Source organism: Protopterus annectens, chromosome 1.part1 (assembly GCF_019279795.1).
Source record: "Protopterus annectens isolate FY-2018-M chromosome 1.part1, PAN1.0, whole genome shotgun sequence".
NCBI lineage: Eukaryota > Metazoa > Chordata > Ceratodontiformes > Protopteridae > Protopterus > Protopterus annectens.
In genome coordinates this window covers 1,476,863,265-1,476,869,264 of record NC_056726.1, presented here as the reverse complement: position 1 = coordinate 1,476,869,264, position 6,000 = coordinate 1,476,863,265, and positions in this window count along the sequence as shown.

Here is a 6,000-nt window from a genome sequence, read left to right as displayed (position 1 = left end):
GACTTCAATCCTCAATGATTTGCCGGAACTCCACAAATTTTATGATGAGCAGACCAAATATATGAAGCAAAAATCTGGTCAGTTGAGAGGTATGCTTAGGAATTCGTTTTGTCTGGAAGACGTTTTTTCCAACCCCATTTGCTAGAAAATTATATGTATTAATTTCTGTGTGACTTTCATATACCATATCAAGTTTCATCTAAAAGACTGTCATTAAATCTATGTTTGGCAGTTTTGAGTTGTAAAGACACAGGCAAAGCAAGAAAGGCATATATTAAATATACAGTGTGCACATATTAACTACAATATGTACAAGTACTGTTATATGAATCAAGTCATATGCATTTCGCGTACACTCTTTGGCCCTCTTCAAAAGGAACCTTGATGATTGGATGGGAGAAAGGAAATTCATCCTGGGGGATCACGTCAGTCGCCCTGCTAGATAGGGGTCCAGGGAAGTAAATAGTGTGGGAAGAAATAGCCAGGGAATTGTTATGGCTAGGCTTGTATAGGCACTAGGGCTGATAGCCTAGTACCAACCCATGAACGTATGAATGCCATAGCTCTTGTCTGTGAGATTTTGCCTCATATTTTGCCCTTTGTAAAATGTTCTGTTTTTTTTTTTTTTTCCGGTAACTCAATCAGGATTACAGTCTAGATAAGTCACCACCTGTCTCTCTTTGGGCAGTTGCGACCTGCAAAAAAGAATTAAAAAATGGCAAATGTCCTGAGATTTTAGAAAAAATATTATCATAAGTTTTCTTTAATAGTTGCATAAAACAGTTATTTTATATCTGAAAACCAAAATGTTACATGAAATAGCATAATGTAAAATAAAATAAAATAAATAAGTAAGCAACTCAAATGCTACAAGAATAGTCTTTTATTTTGGCAAAAAAAATGAAGCTCTGTCCTTTTCACTGGCCATGGGTATGTTTGGTCTGGCATTTTTGTATTCTAGTACTCCTCTCAGGTGTGCAGTAGCAAGTCCTGCCCAAATCCTGCACCACCGAACACCATGTGATGCATGCAATATTAATGAATATTCATGAAAATGTCCTCGCCTCCCTTATGAATATTTTATTAGGTATATGTTACATTGATTCAGGGAAATAAATATTGAACTAAACTTGGTCACTTTAGGGTTTGTCCAGATTTGTTCTGCTCAGAGGTTGAAGGAAATAGATGGTGGGTGCATATAAAAGGGTATTTGATTGTTCAGTTTGCATGCAAAAGATCAGTTGTATTTTTTTAACTATTTATTTGACATTTGTTAATTGGGTGGTCCAACTGAGCTAAAGCCCATTTTCAGTGGAGACCCAAGAAGAAAAGCTCCAGATACTTATACAATTTTATGAACATAAGCACATTAAAAATACACAAAGATACAAAAATCAAACAGTTTACAAATTTGAGAAAATCCAAAACAAATTATAAACATAACTATAGTAGATACAATAGACCAAGACATGGGAAATAATTTTATACATGTTCTTATTACATAAGAAATAGGGGGTAAAGCTGTTTAAGACTTAACCTCCTAAAGGTGTTAGCAGGTAGAAGTATTAAGGGAGGAAATAAGTACTAGAAGGAAGAGATAAGGGTTTACGTGGGGTCATGACAAGGGCATGAAAGGCTGCGTTACATTATAAAATTAAGATCAAGGTGACTGTGGAGAAGTGGGCTGCAGATCCTAGAAGTCACCCATCTGACCCCGAATGCAGTGGGCTTTAAAGACAACCACACTGCAACTGCCACAGTAACTCACACACACTCACTTTGCAACAGCATGGGCTTTATTCACAAGGCCAGTTAAGATCATATGTGGGCTGGTTTTATACTTATGGAATTACCTGTACAAAGAAACATTAAGGCTTGTGACAGTTATTTAAGTGAGTTTCTATTTGTTAAAATATATTGTGGTGTTTCATTGAAATGAATTTACTGTGCAAATTAGGTTTTTATAGCAGGGACGTGAAAGAGATAGAAATTTGTTTGTAGTTAACATCACTGTCCTTCCTTACTACCCTGTAGGGTCCCTCCCAAGCTGCCTGCAGCTTGTTGTGTCTGACAGGAATGAGAACCATTACCTGCTGCCCTACAGCATATGCTGTAGCTCAAACATTCTTGTCATACCAGATCTTTTTCTGCTGTTGGGCTTCTGCCAGGTTCTCCTGGGCCAAGCCCATGAGTTCCCTGAGCCTTGTCTTGAGGTTTAGGACATATGCAGCACATATGGGTGGCACAGTGGTGCAGCGGTTAACATTGTCGCCTCACAGCAAGAGGTTTTCCGGTTCGATTCTCGGCTGGGGTACCTTCTGTGTGGAGTTTGCATGTTCTCCCTGTGTTCGCGTGGGTTTCCTCCTGGTACTCCGGTTTCCTCCCACATTCCAAAGACATGCATCTGGAGCATTTCTCCCCGGGCCTCCGCTGAAAACAGGCTCTGTGAAACCTAGTCGGACTTTCCCGGTCAACAAATGTTAAATAAAAAAAAAAATTAAAAAATATGCCACAACAGACTCCTTGTGGGATTCTCACTCACCCTCCCACTCATTGCAAATCAAATCTAGAGGTCCCCTCACCCTATGCCCATACAACAACTCAAATGATGAAAAACCTGTGGATTCCTGGGACACCTCTCTGTAAGCTAACAACAGATGGGGCAAATATTTGTCCCACTCCCTCTTAAACTGATCTGCAAATGCCCGTAGCATGGTCTTTAGTGTTGAGTTTAACCTCTCAACAAGACCATTTGTCTGGGGATGGTAGTGGTGGTCTTTAGGTGCTTCACCCCACAGTAGTTCCACAGACTAGCCAGCATGTCTGACATGAAATTGGCACCTCTGTCAGTCAGTATTTCTTTTGGGAAACCTACCCTGCTGAATATCTCTAACAAAGCATTTGCCAGCTTTTCTGCCTCAATGGAGGACAAAGCCACGGCCTCAGGGTATCTGGTAGCATAATCAAGTACGACTAGGATATACTTTTTTCCTGTGGAACTTAGGGTACTCAGAGGCCCCACAATATCCATAGTTACCCTCTGAAATGGCTCCTCAAACACAGGCAAAGACATCAAAGGAGCTTTCACCTTGTCTCCTGCCTTGCCTACCTTTTTGGCACAGCTCACAGGTCCTGCAGTACCCTGTTACATCTCTGGAAATCTCAGGCCAATAGACGTTCTGCATAATACGTCTCTTTGTACGCTTTATGCCCATACGACCTGCAAAAGGAATATCATGGGCTAAGGCTAGAAGTGCCAGACAGTAGGCTGTGGGCACTAACAACTGCTGTATTCTCTCACACCCTAACCCTCCCTCAGGGGTCCACTCTCTATACAGTAATCCTTTGTCCCAGCATACAGATTCCCCCTTCCCTTGAGAATCAGGTGCCTCACTAGCCACCTCCCTCAGGCCTTGTAATGTAGGGTCTGACAGGTGAGCCTGCCTCAACTCTCCCTTTATAACCCTTCCCAGCTCCCCTTCCACAGGAGGTTTGGTATCATCTGACAGTGGTGCCTCACTGTCAGCCTGGGTGCTACTACTCACCTGTGCCCTTGCAGTCACTCTTCCCAAGGGAACATCAGTACCCACAAGTGGCTGTGGCTCATATTCAATATCAATGTTACAGGGTAGCTCCCACCCTGAAGTAACCACCTGACCAGTCCTGGCTGCAAATATGTGGTCTGTCTGATCTCCCCCAGGCTACCAGACCCACAAGCTTGTCTCTAAGCCTGACTATGTGTAACTACATGCACACATGATACTGCATTATCAAAATCATTCCCTATCGGGATATCCTCAAACACACCTACTTGCTGGCTTCCTTTTCCACCCTCCCAGTCAAGATGAAGCCTAGCTAAAGGTGTTTGGAATGGGGTTCCTCCTAAAGCTCTGACTGGAGTAGACTGTCCAAGCAAGTAGTGCTCTCTGTAACCATTGCAGACTTCACAATGGTTAGGTCAGAGGCTGTGTCTCTCTTAGCCATGACTTCTTTCCCCTTCACTAAGATAGTGTATATAAACTCTGGTGGTAGTTTGGTACCCTTGTTGTCTCAAGACAACCTACTGGTGGCATTTTGTCATTCCCACTTACTGGCTCCCCCACCTTTTGTTCCCCACCTTGCCTCTGTGGACATCTGCATGCTACATGGCCCCACTGGTTGCATTTAAAACATTTAACCCTTGGTCCTGGATGTGTACCTGGACTAGTGGCTACCCCTGCTACTGGCGGACTCTGTTGGGGCAGTCTGGACTGCCCACCATGGGTTCCTTTAGACCCATGAGCAGCACTGGGTGCCCCTTTCCTGTGCAGTGATGCCCTGCTTGCTGGGTATAAGACTCCCTTCTTCCTCAACTCATCTGCAGTAGTGCATTATCTATCAGCTAACTAGATTGAAATGTCCTAAGGCAAAGTGCTATGAGCTTGTTCCCTCACCAAAAGGTCTGCCAGCCCTTTAGAAGTGGTGCTAAGGGCTTGTTCCTCACCAAACGGTCTGCCAGCCCTTCAGAAGTGGTGACCTGACATCTACTCTACCACCTAAGAAACAAGTGCTTATGAAGCAACATAGTCACACACACTTTCATCTGCCTTGCATCTATGCTCATGAAACTTTTTCCTATAAGCTTCAGGTGCACATTCTAAAAGACAGTTCTTTACAACATTATAATTTAAACAATCAGTATCAGACAGTTTAGAAATTACAGTTACAGCTTTAACATGGAGTAAGGAGGTCAGGAACCATACTCAGAGACCTTGGTCAACATTATAGTGTTTACATACCCTCTCAAACATATGAATGAAACTATCAGAATTATCTATAAATTGTGGAAGAAATTTACTGACTTTTGTTGCTTCTGGGGTTCAGTTACTCCCTTCTCCATTACCTCCATGACTCTGGCGAAGAGTCAGCATCTCCTTTTCATGTTGCCTCTGTCTCTCCTTCTCAACTTCCAGGCATTATAGTTTCTCATTTTCCTCAGCCTTCAGACATTGCAGTTTCTCATTTTCCTCAATCTCTAGACATCTCAGTCTCGATGCTGCCTCTGTTTCCAAATGCTTGGCTTCTAGCTCAAGTCTCTTTAATTCCAGATGGACTTTTAAGTCCCCTGTGGAAAGGTTGAGCTGTCCATTTTCTGAGAGTTGTACATCTCCAAGGCTAGTCTGATTGTCCTCCTGGTTGCTATTCTGCGATGCAGCTGTGACTAAATCTGCAATCATGTCTTCTTTATTCAGGTTGGCATGCACCAGTCCTTTAGCATGGCACATCTCAGCCAACTGGCTCCTTGTCAGCTTGCCATACTCCTCTGCTGACATGCTTGCCTGCTCTCCCTGACTAACTAAGCTAACAAAAAAAAAAAAAAAAAAAAATATATATATATATATATATATATATATATAAATAAATAAAAGAGTTATGATATGAACTCTGAATGTTCACTTAGTGGCTGACTGAAAGTACAAACACCTTCAGTGACCACTGTACACAGACTACAGGAATTCAATATCCACACCACTACAAGCCAGTTAATATGTGGTGTGGCTAACTCACCACTGTCAACCAATTAATATGTGATGTGGATATCCCACCACTGCTAACCAATTAATATGCGATGTCCCTACACTGGCCCAGTAATCAAGGAGTCTCAATCCACTAGCAACAGTGAGGAACGTACACAATGGAAGGATGACAAGTACACACACAGTTAAGTACAATTTCCCTTAAGAGCACACAGAGATCACAGTCAGTCTGCGGCTGGTTTATCCCTCTTTCTCCAGATCCCCAATAAGACTCCCCACTGGCACAGCTATAGGGTTAAGATCTCAGCTGAGGAGCAAAGCCAAAACCTCCAGCACCCTCTCTGTCCAACCAGTGCTTCACACACACACACACACACACACACACACACACACACACACACACACACAGAGTTTGAGATTTGATTTATACACAAACACACACATGGGAAAGGCTGGCACAGGTTTACTAGCTATGCCCCCTTCT